At 36.4% G+C, this 16,073-nt stretch overlaps 1 protein-coding gene across 2 annotated transcripts in view; it reads right to left on the bottom strand.

Annotated features, from left to right (window-relative positions):
- Nucleotides 1-16,073, bottom strand: part of SMYD3 (SET and MYND domain containing 3) — a 367,678-nt gene that overhangs the window by 75,287 nt on the left and 276,318 nt on the right. The window lies entirely within an intron of this gene.

Below are 16,073 nucleotides of genomic sequence, written 5' to 3'. Positions count from 1 at the left end.
AAAAAAAGTGGGGTTAAACACATGCAGGGGCCCTACTTTCCTGTCCAGAGAAGGAAAAAAGCCACCCTACACTGAGGCTGAGAAGCTCAGACCAAAAACAACCCAACAGATGACAGTGACTCTGATGAGAAGAGTGGCTGTGGGGACTCTGCTGATGCCAGGCTGCCACAGCACCTTTTAATGAGTAGCAGTGGAACCCACAGAATACATATGGGGCTGTTTTCAAGCAAGGAGCAGACTCAGTTGTGGCAACCTGATATGGGCACAAATAAGTGCAAAGACTGCAATAACGTTTCTATCACACTATGGGTATTTTGGTTTGCATCTGACAACAAAGCATGTTCAAATTGCCATCCAAGAGAAATACCTTTTCTTTAATTTCAGATATTCAGATTGTAAATGTATTCTTCCTTCATACAATCATACAAAAGTAAAGTGGTTTTAGAAAAGATTGGGGAAGAATGGAAGATTCCTGTAAGCAGATTTAGTCTTACCCCAAACTATCAGACTGAGCTTTTTTGGTGTTCAAGATATATCAATACTTAGTAAATGATTAACAAGTACAACTTTCATGTGCTTAAATGAAAAAACAGAATTCAATTGTGAATGTATTTTTTAAGTATTTTATTTTTTGGGGAAGAGCTAGTTTTGGGGGTTTTTTACATTTATTTTTTAGATATGTTGGTCCGTTATCAATGATGTATTAATATCTTCTTTAGAAAAATATGATACTGCATATACAAGAAAAGTCCCAGGTCTCTTCTGTGTTGCACTGGATTATTAATATCATTAATTCTCATTAGAACAGAAAATGAGTTAAGAGTAGGATTTGGCAGACATGAAAATGAGATTTGAAAGTTGCAGTTTTATCCATAGAGTAATTGCCCAGAACAGTAAATGCACACCTATGTTTTAAAGAGGTATGCTGAACAATTTAATAGTACAACTTATTCTATAAATTGACAAATTATTATTTATGAGAGCATTAACCATGAGGTGAAAATGAAATCCTCTTTCAAAATTTCTCATAAATTCTGACAGCAACATTAATTTAAATAAATGCACATGCAGTAGGGCATGTGTTTTTGCAAACCGTTAAACAATACTTTGATTAGTCTATTATTTATGTAACCCATTCAAATGCTCCCTATCAATTACCAAAATCATACATCTTAATTATTTCTTTCCTGCTGACATTGGGTATAAAGTGTCAGACAACTTCTGAGCAAAGATTAGCCCATTTCAAGTGGCAATTATCCTGGTTCTAAAAATATTGACTTGATTTTGCCATTTATTGAAAAAATAACGCCTTCCAGGTAAAATAGAAAGAAAGCCAGCTTTTGTGAGCCTTAGCTCTCTCTAACAAATCATAAAGTAGCAGAGGTCAAGCATCTCGTAGAAACAAATGAACTCCACTTTCTTGCAAATCTCTTATTGTTATCATAACATATTTATATTAATAATACTGAATTTTGATCACCAAAGAACTATAGAGACTGTTTCATCATTTTCTATTAGTTATGTATTATATTATGTGAAAAGTTTTACACACAGAAGTCCCAATAGTTTTACTTCTTCCTTTTTGAAATAAGCAAGTTTTTTATACCAGGACACATGCAAAGAAAAACTTGAGATGAATGAATATGCTGAGATTCAGACACAAAGAGCTATTTTTAATAGTAGCTCACTGGGAGGAACTTTTTAACCTCTCAGATATTTTCACAGCATGCAGGTGCATCTCAATATCCAGTGTGGTAGTGAAATGCCATCTAGTTTCTAATTATTCAATAATACAATACTGGGAATCTGAGGTATACAGGGCCAAATCTGAAAAGACATTTAATACACACTCACAGGCAGAAGCCTAACTGGCCCCATGAATTCTGAGCTCTATGATTCAGTGCACAATCCTGACAGAGGCACAGGAAGTGCCAGGTGCTCTGAGTTTTTTTCAACCTCCTAGAAGACAATCTTTCCCCCCTTTTAAACTCAGGAATGGAAAAAACCAACAGTGATACACATATAATGTGTATCTGTAACTGAGATTAGGGTGGAGAGAGGAGGAAGATCTCATCATTTACAGTGTGAGAAATTCTGTTGTAATGACAATCCTTCCTAGACAGCAGCCTACAATGATATGAAATATCAGCTATTCATAGTCTGTCACTATATGGTTGGCTTTTGGCTGTCTTTCAGATTTTTTATAAAGTTCCTAAAAATCTATTTAATCACCTCTACGTTTCTATTTACATAAACCTTTAGGATGTTTTAAGTCTGAGTTAAAGATCTGTTCTATCAAGAGGAGTTATGAGATTTCAAAACAAGAGTTGGTTTTGTAGAGCACAACTTCCAAGGAACAAAACGAAGATGTCATGTTTTCTTAGAGAACACCCAAAGAAAAATCAGTTTTTCTAGCTTTCCAAAATTCACAGATGTAGCTCAAATAATAGCCAATTCTGGACTATCCAACATTTCTGCAGGAGAGCATGAGTGTGCTGCTTTTTCTGAGGCAATTGTTTACACATCAAAGCCTATTAGGACTGGAAGTTAACTAACTCAGTTTCTAGGGGGAAAAAAACCCCAAACACATAAAACCAAGGCAAAACAAACATTTTCTCATGCATCACAGCATTTCTTTGAAGTTTCATGGTTATATTGTGCTTTTTTTCTGCCTTAACTGTCCCACCTTATTCCATATACGACAAATAGGTTCTGATTCTGTGATCATAGATTTTAAAATATGAAAAATAAACAATTCTCAGCAACTGAGTTCTTCAATAATGGTGTTCTTCCATACAGAGTTATGCCCCTTGTCATCTTAACTCCTGCAGAACCATTTATCTCAGTAATTTAATTTGTGCTTGTCCCTTCTGAATCCTCTCAAATTTCCTCTCTATCCAGCTACAAAAGCACTAAGACAGCATATTCACATATAGAAACAGAACCAAGTACTCAGAGTTTGTTATACCCACAGATAAAGAAAATTGCCACATATTTCAGAACTTCAAACTGCAAAGACAAATTCCTTGCTATTTCTAAAATTTCTGAAAAAAACCACATCTCCCAGCATGAGAACTAAGGGAAAATTCTCAGGGTGGAGTCACAAAATTGTCAAGCCTCCAAAATATTCTAGAGCTGTCAAGGTTTATCATCACAGCCTGTTTGGCCACAGAGCTCTAGTCTTTAAACTAATAGTTTATAGAATCACTTCAGAGTGTTTGAGCTGGCTCCACGGCAATAAATCCTGCAAGTTCATTTGAAAGGAGTTGCTATTTGAAACAACCAACAATACTATATAAACCGACTGAATTAAATAAAAAGATCTGTTCTTTTGAGTCTGCACATATTTTAGAAAAGTACCCAGTAAGGTAACACAAGTAGAAGACATAATCTCTCCTAGACTGGTAAACACACAATGAGTAAACCAGCTTTACTGACTGGCCAATACTCTCTGGCATACCTTATCACCAAACAAAAATTATTGTAACCTGTTAAATTTGGTTTCCTCTCTGAGTGACTAATGAAAACTCTGTAAATTTACCCTGTAAAGAGGTCACTGTTGTCAAGATGTCTAAAGCTACTGTCTGTGCAATCTCTGCCAGTGCCAAACTCACAGCCTAGTGGACAGTCATGATTTATTTTGGTGTTCACATTTGACAGAGTACAGAGGCTTCAGTTTTGCAACATAATGAGTTGAATTTGCTCTCAGTTCAGACCTCATTGCTACAGCTTTATACTGAGGATTTGCCTTTGGGTTAAATAAAACTGAGTTAGACTTGATGGCAGGACATTGCAGATTTGGAACTTCAGACACTCAGACAATGAAACACATCAATAAGGGTGTAAGGGAGAGAAAACAAATCATTATTGGCTAACACTTGCTTCACTGATCAAATTACAAACACCAGGACTAATAATCAATCATTTTGTCTCCACATGTTCCTGCTACTGCAACACAGTGAGGCAGCAGCACATAAGAAACCCTCCCAAGGACTTCCAAAGGGTATTTTGCACTGATAGAGTCAATATAATTTTCAGCTCTGATATTCAATGACTCCAGTCATCTCTGTAAATGGTGTGTTACAGCTGGTGTACTCTAATCCACCACCAGAAAGAAAGCCTTTCCCCCCTAATTTACTAACCCAATGTAACATAAATTAAAAATATATAATAAAAAAAAAGCCCTTTCATGGATTATTAAGTTTCTCATTCACACCAAAGCAGCCTGAGTATCGCTGGTCATGGCCAACTATTTAACAAAAGATGCTGCAATGAGTTCTCATGTTAATAGGCTTCTCAAGAGACTCAAACATTTTTCAGGAGGAAGGGGTAAGCAGTAAATGCTATGTGAGGGGCACATTGTCTCAAATGACCAAGGCATACCCCAGAGACCTTCTAGAACCACCTCATCCCACTACAGTTCTGCACTGATAGCTCTTTCCCACTCAAGGATGAACAGATAACAGGCACAGATGGTTGATAGATCTCCAATCTGCTAATGACTTCATTTGGCACACAGAGAACTAGAGCAACAGTGCTAAACTGAAATGCACAGTATGCCACAGCAGTGACAAACCTGTCAAGCCCCTGTTTTGAGTGGATTTCACTCAACTGCTTGTGCCACAGCCCAGGACATCCAGGCTTTCTACTCAGACAGAGCTTCTCACTCTGAAATCTCAGCTCTGGCCATGGTGGGAAGGCATCTGCTACCTGAACACAGTGCTGAAAGGAGCCATGTAATGAGGCACATTTGAAAACTAGACCTTATATAGTGCCTTATATATACATGCTTACATGTTTTTACTATATCAGGATCTTGGAATCCAAGTCCACATTCCATTCACCTCAGGACATACATACTGGCTTCCATGGGAGCCACAGAAAGAAAACGAGATGAAAGAGCAGCATCTCTTTCTAACATGAAGGAAGGAAATGGGTGAAGAGGAAAAAAAGAAGCTTCTTCAGAGTTTTGACAGAATCACAGAATAAGCTGAGCTGGAAGTGACCCACAAGGATCATTGACTCCAGCTCCTGGCCCTGCACAGGATGATCCCCAAGAATCACACCATGGGCCCAAGAGTATTGTCCAACTGCTTCCAGACAGAAATCAAAACATATTAGAAGAACTTAGGGAAAGTTTTCTTATTTAGATTTTCAGACTAAGTAAAGGGCACAAGTAGTTAACTGTTTATGATATTTGCTCAGAAGCCAAAGTATGCTGCAAAACCATGAAATTTGAAGAGTTTGTTTCACACCTTGACTGAATTCACTACTATTTAATTTTACTTCAAAGACTTCCTATTAATCTCTTGTGCCAAAGCATTAAAGACTACCATTACTTCAGTGCTAGTTACAACAAAGATATGCATTTCCAACTGCTTTCTTAAACCATCCAGATGCTTTCTTCATCTTAATCCTTTGGACATCTTTCTTTACCTCAACTAGCAATATTTCAGGCCTCTTTTGCTATCCTAGCACATGAAGTTTTCTGATGAGTGTGCACAACACAGCTATCCCTTGCAGATAGGCTGTCACCACCTACAAGACAGGAGACCAGATATTTGGTCTGACATTAACAGATAATTTAGTGCAAGTGTGCTTCAGGCATCCCTTTATAGTACTCAGCTAAGTGGTGCAATTTTGATTGAAATGGAATGAAAATAGGTCATGGCAAATTACCTCCTCTCTCCGTAATCCCACAAATACTTCTCCCATCTTTCAAATAAAAATATTTAGCTATGCAGCTAAATATATTTGATTACTACAGATTTCAAAGCCACCATTACTAGGACAAACGTTATGTTTGCTATGAGCATCTTTTTTTTTTTCTTTTTTTTTTCTTTTTTTTTTTTTTTAAATGCAAGTGCAACATGTAGTTATGAACCTGGACTTGAAAAGGTAAAGCTTGAAACATGCAAAATTATTGCACTCCTAGTGTGAAACAATATCTTGAATTTTTGTATGACTCCCATTAAAAGTTTTGTGCAACCTGTCTTAGCCTTTTCACAAGTTTTCCTCTGACACCAGGCAGCAAGTCTCACGGTCCCCTGGTGAAATTTTAGCTTTTGCCCTGCTCTGTAAATGTTATTATTATTCCTGCTTTTTGGAACAGAACTGAAATGCATCTATTTCTGGAGCAGAACTGGAGAGTGGGAGCTGCAAAGTCACTAATGGATCATATTACAGTATGCTTGCAGCATTTGGCATCATTAATTGGAGTGGAGCAGGAGCATGACATCCTTCTCTTCATCCTCATTTTCCTACTGGCAACTCCACTCCTGTGAAATGGGGCAGAGTTATTAACTTGATTCCAACAGCCTCTGCATGCCCACCTATTGAAAACACACTGCTTGTTTATGACTGGGATCAAACTTCATGGGCATCCAGGAGTCATTAACCGATGGGTTTGTCTTGCCTATTTTGCTACAGAATGATGCTTAACTGCTTTTTAATGGTATATAAAAATTTTTAAAAATTAGACTTAATATTAATTATTGGTGTGAGATTCAGCCCTGGATGCTTGTATGAAAATTCCATAGGCAAAAGTAAAATATTAATGAATTACTCTTACATAACTTCAGCTAATAATATGGGTGGAATAAAGTACTATGTGACACCTCTTTCCATTACCCAGATGATTTCCTCATAGGTCAGAGAAATTCCAACCTAAATATTTCAGTGTTTGATGACTTTTTATACAGAGGCAGTATACCTGTTATTCCTTTTGGAGGAGCTTGCTGAGCTGACCTTCAAGTTTATTTACCTTTTTGAAGTTCATCAACCATAATTCTTTGGGTTTGGCCTATCTGGCTTAGTGAAATTTTTGCCTCTTTTTTTTCTCTTCTCTTCCTCACTCTTTAACCATTGTGCAACAATATCTTTTCTACTGAGGAGAAGGGATAGGGAATGAGGAGGACTATAAAAATCTGGGGAAGGCTTTTTTCATGCCATTTCTTTAAAATTGTTGCCACTAGGAAATTTCTGAAAGCACAAAAGCAGAGAATGTTTGAAGGAAATTTCAAAAGGGGTAGAAAAAAAAAAGGAAACGTATCTTCCAAAATTAATGGCCTGAAATGAGTATTTTTAAATCTTAAAAACTTAAAAAAATGTAAATAAAAGTCTTGATTTTGAAATTTCTTCTGAAACAGGCAACAAAGCCCATTTGACTTGATTAATTTAGAAACGTGGAAACCATTTTTTATTTTAAAAAATCACTTATTTTTAAATTTCATTTTTATATGCAGCATGTGGTTTTTGAACCAGCACTAGTCTCACTTTGCTACTTGACTTACAACCTAAACCAGAGATGACTGGGGAGTTTTAGAACTGAACCTAAGACTTTTTTTTTTCCTTAGTATGGGGAAAGAAAACCCACAGAAACCCCACATGGAAATCCCACATGGATACAACACTGACAACCTGCCTGTGTCCACGATCAGTGACAAGCCAGGCTAGCCCAAACCTGCTTTGTTTTGTAATAACCAAACAAAATTTCAGGCTCTTAGGATGTTTGCACATTGAGGCCCAAAACAAAACTGATACTTCTATCAGTTCCTTCCATTTTTCTTATGCTTTTTCTCTACAGATAAACTACTGTTGTTTTTCTTTTGACATACAGTTTTATCAAAAGGAAAAAGTATTGTTCTTTTTATCATATCAATAAAGCATTAAAAAAAAAGTTTTAAGTTACTGAGATTTGTTTATTTTCCAACCTACTCCTATAATTCAAACTGGATGACATTACTAGTTCTAAAATTCAGTCCATCAGACATGTCCTTTTGTAAACTCACCTTTAGTGATATGACCCCCTTTCTTCCCATTAAAGACATTAGGAAATCAGTAAGACAACAGGAATCATGCACTATGTTCTTCCAGATAGCTGGAAGTCAAACATCTTCTGAGAGCAGGTAATTTAAATCATGGTGTAAAACACCATTTCACAAATATATGAGCTGTTCATAAAATGCCAATGTAGAATATCCTAAATAAACTATTCCCTTCTAAAGGTTTTGAACACTTGGCTAGCATATGCCTGCAGGATGCATTTTTCTCACTCATAGACCTTCCTTCCACAGGCAGTGTATAAACAGTGCTGTCAGATACAATTTCTGATGCTACTGTGATGCTGCTATGATAGCAGGTGATGTGTCTGAGGCAGGCTAGACCTGCCCAGGGACAGCAAAAAGGAGTGGAGTACCACCTGGCATTCATCCAATATATCAAGCCCAGGAGGAAATCAGAAGTTTAACACGAAAAAATACAACTGTGAAACAAAATCTCACTCTGTATCTAGTTCTGAAACACTGGAATAACTAGCTGCTTGCCTTAATGAGAGGTCTTTTGGGGGAAAAGAGCAGTGGCCTATTGAAGGCACTGAAGAGGTGTTTAATCCAGACCACAGCTGAAGACCTGCTCCTGATAGAAAGGGAAAACTGTGCTCCATGCATGTGCCCTGGCACAGAAGGGTGACTATGCCCCTATCAGAAAATAGCAGGATATGATAAGCCAGAATACATAAGATGAACTCAATGTAAGTATAAAGTAGAATGAAATTTAATTTAAAGATGTGATGTGATGCATGGGACAAATTAAAGCAGTAAATGTAAGGCCTGTATAACTCAAGCACTCAGTGTTCAATGAGTTCTTGGACTTCTACAGAATGCATGCATTCTTAATATCTCTGATCAACTCCTCAACGATTTCCAGCCAGCATCTCTTTTATATCTCTTTATTCTGGGGCCATTTTTTTTAAACAATGCTATGATCAGGAAACAGTTGATACAATTCAGTTTTTGGAATTTCATAACCCTGGACATGTCTCAACACAGCACATACATGTCCTGTTACAGTGAGGTACAGCTTTTGTGCAGATGTTGCTCATTTTCTCACTCCCCCAGTTCTAGTCCAACATTCTTGGACAGTCCTATTTGATGACAAACCATAGTCAGTCAATGAGGTCTATCAGTACCAAAGACAATTTGCTAGCTTTTTGTGCTATATTTGACATAAGGTGAATCTAAAAAACCCCAATCCTGCTCTGTGCTCCTGGTCTCCTTTGGATCACAGGGTGCATGTGGCACCCAGGACCTAAATTAGAACATTGCAGAATTGTAGTTCTCAGGGCAGATCAACAGGTTATCCTTGAAAGGCTCTGGATGCTATAACCTGTTCCAATCAGAAATGACTGAATAGCTGGCACCAAGTTACAGGAAGCCTTTTTCACATTTTTCTTGGAGTCCTTCTTACTTTTGAAGGTGTTAGTAGAAAACAGCTGCTATTTATGCCAAGAGAAGGAACCACGTACATATACAGGGTGGCTACATGGGAACAAGGCTTTCAGAACCCACAATGCCTGTACTCCATAAACCAATATCCAGAGACAACACTTCATCCATCAGGATTCCTTAGGAGAAGGGCATTACTTCAACAATTAAAAAAAAAAATAAAAAAATCCCAGCATATTGTTCTACCTACAACTGAATAGAATACATTTTCTCTTGAAACAGTATTTTCCTTCATTGTACCAGATTAGATGTAGCCATTACACAGATTTTCTGCATTGTTAGTATACACTATTACAATTTAGGAAAAAAACACCCAATACTTAGATTAAGCATTAAACAATCTAGATTTAGCATTAGATTTAGGATTAAGCAACACCTCTATTTAGTAAGAGCACTGAGAAAATGTAAAAATTTCCTCTACATTAATCTCAAACAGAGAACTCTGAGTCAAAGAACATCTAGCAGTAAGTTTACAAAAGCACTGTAAAACAGTTAGATATAAAATAGCACAGCTAGAGTCATAGCTTGCAGGAAAAGTCACAAAAAAGCTGAACTCCTATGTATTCTTTCTACTTAATGAACTCTCTTAGGGTATACAGACTGAAAATTGGTGAGAAAACGGTCAAATAATTGCATTATTTGATCTTTCACTTGTAATGGGGAAAAAATAAAGTATTTAATTTTAAAAAGTCTCTACCAGATATCTTGGAAATAAAGGAAGGTTATACAAACACTACATTGAGCTCACAGTTCAAATGCTTGTGGGTAGCTAACTAAAGTTCACAGACCTGTATGTAATTGCTGTCTACAGGAAATACTTGTGTTAGCAAAAGAATTTTCTCCCCCCTCCTTCACCTTTGCCCTTCCACAAACTCAGCAGCAAAGAAACCTCCTAAGAGCATTTCTGTGATAAACAGGGCTTTCCCCACCTCTGCAAGATGAACTAAATCTAACAGTCAGGAACAGAATCTGTCAACTTCCCAGAGCCATGATTTTAGCAACTATTAATCGATAAAAGACATACTTTTATACAAATTGAAACAAAATAATCTATTCCCTGTATATTTATCTTTGTCTAAATTTAGCTTTTTTTTTTTTTTTTTTTTTTTTTTTTTTTTTTTTTTTTTAAGCTTGCAACATTAGTAAGAGCATAAAATTTGGGCTTATTTTAATGTCAATTGGCAGTGACTTCACTGGCATCATATGAGTTACACAAGCCAGCAATCAGGTAGGAAGAAAGTTCATAAATTGAACTTGGAATAAAATTTCCCTGAGCACTGAAATTGGGTGATTGAATTCCACGTGGTTAAAATTCTGTACATTTCAGACAAAACAAATCCCTGACATTAAAAGTCTGCAAACTTTGTTGTGCTTAATTCCTAACTAAGCTCTTCACAACAAATGTCCCATGTTAACATTATATAACAAAATAAAAATCCTCTTTTTCTTTTAAAACCAAGATAGTAGATGTGATATCATTAGATAGCCTGAATAGGGAAACTTGCAAGTTGAAACATTTTAAAAATAACATGCTATTTTTTTTTCCAATCTTTTCCACCTAGCTTGAGATACCTTGAAAGGAACAGAAACTTTGCATTTATCAAAAATGCTCGTGTTTTCCCAGGACCCAAATAATATATTGCCCTTTATAAAGTGCCATTTACTGCCATAACAATACATTTTTCCATGGGAAAGTGGAACTTTTGTGTATAAGCAAGTATCAAAGTTTCTTTACAGGAAAAGTTGTATAATCTCACTTCTATATGCAAGACCCAACAAGTAATTACCAGTGTGTACCCTGGAAAGCTGATGCTTTCATTCCATTTTCTTTACAATTTTTAGGTTAAGTCAATAGTTTTCATAACCTAGATTCTGGATATCAGAAACTTTAAGGACACCATCTCTGCATTTCAACATACACTCCCTTCACTGAGAAAATTAAAATGGCCTTGTGTTATATATTCCAAGGGAGAAAGATGGCTGAGAGGGCTGGGATGGATTTACAAAAGTAACAAAATATTTACAAAATACCCCTTTGAATCAGAACACTCATCCAGTGTTTCATGCTATTTTTTCTGATATGTAGATTCACTCTCAGCAAATGTAATCCACAATTTTCATTCTCCTTACTTTGAGCTTTTTTCTCCCTTTCATGTACACCTGGTCTTTACATGTACCCAAAATAAGAAAAAAGTGATTTTAGCAAGCAACAAGGAGCAGCTGACATTTCTACTACACCTGACAAAATGCAGGCTGAGAGCAAAGAACATAATTATTTTTGGTCACCACAACACTTGTGGATCCTAGCAAATTCCTTGCATCACCTCCAAACAAAAATTCCAAATTTACACCACAAAGCTCTCTTGTAATCATTGCAGAACTAAAGAAAGTGCAAAATTGGATCAGAAATATGAACCACAAGGCACAAGGTTATTCAAATCTACTGTTGCATTTCTCCTACAGTTTATGATACTGACTCCTCTCCTTATGTTCATAATGTTTGTTACACAAACCTCATGCCAAAAAACCTACATGTCAAAATACATTCTTCTGTCACGAATTAAGACCTTTAAAATTGAGTATTGAGTTATGATTATTAAGGAATACATTTTCCTTTCATTTACGACTTGTCTCACATCTGATTTGTGCATTTGAAAATTTTACCTTTAAATTCTTATACATTCATGAATAGAATGAACCAAAACTACAAAGTAATTCTGAAACCCAAGACATTTCCCTCTAAGGAAACTTTCATGATACAATAAGATTTTAAAACAAAAATTTAAAAATCACATTAGGTAAGTTTTCATTGTTAGCTTTTGTTATGAAAGCCATATGAGAACAAACGAAATACAATCATTCCTTTTTTCCACAAATGTGGAAATAATTCTCTTGTTTACATGTTATGACAGAAAAGAGTAATTCATTCCATCAATTCCTGTTTAAGTTACAGTTAAAATGTACTTTTAAAGTATTTTACATGCTTTGTGACATTTGGGCATTCATCTAAAATATAAATCAGCTGTGTAAAATTGTAAAATTGTAACCTTTAGGTCTTATAACAAGTATCTAAAATATCAAGCTTTCAAATACCAAATCCTTCCCTGGTTTTGGTTTGGTTTTGTCTTTTGTGGGTTTTGTGGGTTTTTTGGTTTTTAATCCTAAAAATGGGAAACATTTTGAAAGTCTTAGTCATGATCTAGCCTTTGTAACCAGTCTTTCCCATCTAAATCCAACTGTTTTCCAATGGACAGTCAGTAACATCACCTCCTTGGTGAAGTGAAAACAGGTTCTCCTTTTCATTGGCAAAGCTCTGACACAAATGAAGTACTTAAAAGTCACTGTTATTAATTACCTTTTTGTCATTTGGTGCTCACTGTGATAGCACTACATTGAAATATCTTTTGAGGTATTACTACTTGATGCTCATCTAAGTCTGTTGTTCAGATTGTGTAAGATATTGAAACCAAATCTGCAAAAATTATCCCTTAGGATGAAATTTAAACTCCTAAATCTGTTTCTCCAAACTACATCTCCAAACCTTGAGTTACATGTCTATGATTTTTAACAGAGAAGATAACAAGCAGGAGAAAAAAAAGTAACAAATATTATAAAATGACTGAATTAATAAAGAGAAATAAAATAGAACCCAAAACTAGATGAGATGATGAATTCCAAACTGAGATCAAACAGCTGACTTGCTTTGTAATTAGCACTTATTAAAAATCTGTGGATAGAGTGTGAAGGAGAGAATCTGGCAAAATACCAGTCAAGGCTAATTTTTTTCCACCAGGAGCTCAAACGTGTTGCAATAAGCAGACTGCAAAAGAATATAGGAAGGGTTTTGTTTCTAAAATGATTGCACAACTTAATTCCCTCAGTAGCTCTGAGCAACAGTGCAGCTCAGACAGAGTACTTACCTGTAAGTGCTGCTGGTGTGATCTCGAAGGTGTCAGTGGGGCCATCAGTGCCAGCAGTAGCTTTTGCCTCTGCACATAAATGCAGGGCTGAAGCCAACCCTTGGAAGCTGAAGCTTCACCTGCCCGTGGATCTCAGGGTGTGGCTACAAGCCACACTCACTAATTCACAAAATCTGTCTCTTATTAACTCAGGAGTTAATATGAGTGGGACAACTGGGCTATGCAAACCACACAGCTTGCCTTGGAAAGGGGGCTGCAGAAATACTGGAGTCCATCCACTGACACCTTTCACCTGGTCAGCATCTACCACACAGATATTGCACTGCCAACTGCTTATTGTAGGAATGACTGAATGAACAAGCACTGACACCTGGACCACATAATTATTCCCTTCTGCTGATTTACAAGGAAAAAGGTTCAGATTGTCACCTAACTTTGTACAAACTATTTGGTCATTTGATGGTGGAAAAATGAATCTTCATGCTTTGTTCTTGTTTTAGAAAGAGGCCCTGCTCATGCAAGCACTTACAGAGTTTTGTTTTCAGCTCAGCTTTCTCAATAACTTCAGAAGAGTGGCTCACAGGTTACTGCTGCCATTTCTTACATGCCTCAGTAAGTCACCCTGCAACCCAAGCCCCATGCAAGGCTCACCCATTCACATGAATATTGCTCTTCCAGTTGTAACTAGTTGTGTTATATGACTTATTGTGTCTTAAGTCCCCTCAGTGGGACCACTCTAAAAAAGAAAATGTTAAACTTAAATTTATTTTTCATTGAATACACATATGATTTTTATGCAGAATCTGGCCATTGGAAGGATTCCCAAGAGCCAGCACAAATCCCAGGATCTGTGCATGAGATGGGAAGAAGACAATTACAGCTGTGCAGAGTGACTTTTGTACACACTGCTTATTAATAAATATGTTATTGAGTAGTACTTGACAATACTTAACAAAATTAATGCAGCAGTCTTTTACCAGAGGAAATGTGTTAAAGTGGGAAATCAAGTGAAGAACACTTGGCCTTGATAACTAAAAGATGATCTGTGCTACAATACCTCCCTAAGATTGGATAACAACAGCAAAGGTCAGGAAAGCTGACCAGGCTTTAGGAGAGCTGCATAACTACCAGTATGTGGGAAGATAGAAGCAGGGATGTTTTAGTCAAAACCAAAAATAATGACTGAACTTCTACATAAAAGCCATTATTTGAAAAGCTTTATTTATAGAAATCTGACTAATCTATTCCAAGACATATAAAATGGCAATTGCAAAATAAAGCTCACTGATATTTACGTATTCAGACTTTTCTCAGGAGATCTGCGTGCATGGCTATGAACATACTCTCATGCCACTTCATGTGTTTGTCTAAAAAAAGAGATGTTATTTAACAATATGGTCTTTGGCAGCAGTTAGCCATAAAGCCACACATTTTCCAAACTAAATATCCATAGTAACTGGCTGCACAATAACTGAGCTTAGATATTATCAATTTCAAAATCATTCACATATAAAGATACTACATATTTAAATCAATAAACATCTGAGCCTGTTCATTCCCTTCATTTCAACAAGCAAATAATTTTCAAGAAATCATTTAGGCTCCAAAAGCAGTTTTTTTCTTTAGTTTTGGAATCCCTGATAGCAGATTATTAATCTGTCAAAATTCATGTAAAATCAGCTCAAACCTTTCATTCTTGTTGGTGCTATTTTTGAATTCCATGAGCCAACTATGAACTACAAGTAAAAATTCACACTCATACCAAAATTGTGATAGCTGCTAAGTCTGCAGACATGTATGCTGATTTAAAAATTAATGCTTTTAGCTTATTCTAGTTTATTACAATACATTGCAACATAGATGCTAAATGTAAATCAAAATCCCAAAGACAAGATGGAAGATGTCCTCCCGTAATACACAGTAGCAATTCATGGAACAATGAATTTTGGAAAATATTGATTCTTTATTTTTTACCCCATACAGAAATTGTCACCCAGACCATGATTAGAATTTTTTATTTTGGGAATAAAATCTTTTCTTCTCCCACTATCATCTCATTATTGGAGTAACTATTTTTGTCAATTTTCTTGCCTCAAATTTGGGAAGTAAAATAATAGAGCATTTCATCAGTAGGGAGAAAAGTATAATGCTTTTGGATATCCTTTCCTCATTTCAGCTTTTCATAAAGCTTCTTTCCTGCTTCTCACTTTGGCAATTCAGTTTTGTGACTACAGGTTGAAACCAGAATTCAGAAGGCCTGAAATACTATTTTTTGCCTATATATGTGTAGCTTTATATTTCTATTTGCTCAAGGACATCAAGCAATGTGTAGATATTAATTAGTTAAGCATTACAGCACCCCCTGTGAAGAAGGGAAATGCAGAACTGAATCATAAAGATGTTGAATGTAACAGCAAGGACACAAAGCACCTCAGCAGCAGTTTGGCATACAAAGGAATTTTCTTGAAGTCTTTGACTGTATCCAAAAGGTTTACAGTCAGAAAGAAAAAAATCCTTAATGTTATTTGGAAAATAACAGAAGCATAAAATCCACAACTGAAATAGGATTCCTGGCTTTACACTTCCCCGTGGCACATGTTGATGGTGCAGTGCTGTAGAACAGCTGCAGGCACAGCGCTGTTCATGTTATGCCAGTTAAGGGCCATGTACTATTTCATGTCTTCAGTCTTGGCTGCATGATGCTGTGAAATCAAACAGCAGCTCCAATGCACATCTCTGGAACGTTTTCAGCCTGCACTTGCCTTTCTCCACTTATGCAGATTACTGCACGAGCATTACAGAGCAAGCTCATCAAACAGAAAACACAAAAGGGGCAACACAAAGAGGAGGGAAAGAAATCTCCTCAGCA

This window comes from Oenanthe melanoleuca, chromosome 3, assembly GCF_029582105.1.
Source record: "Oenanthe melanoleuca isolate GR-GAL-2019-014 chromosome 3, OMel1.0, whole genome shotgun sequence".
Taxonomy (NCBI): Eukaryota; Metazoa; Chordata; class Aves; order Passeriformes; family Muscicapidae; genus Oenanthe; species Oenanthe melanoleuca.
This window is presented reverse-complemented; position numbering and strand designations above follow the sequence as displayed.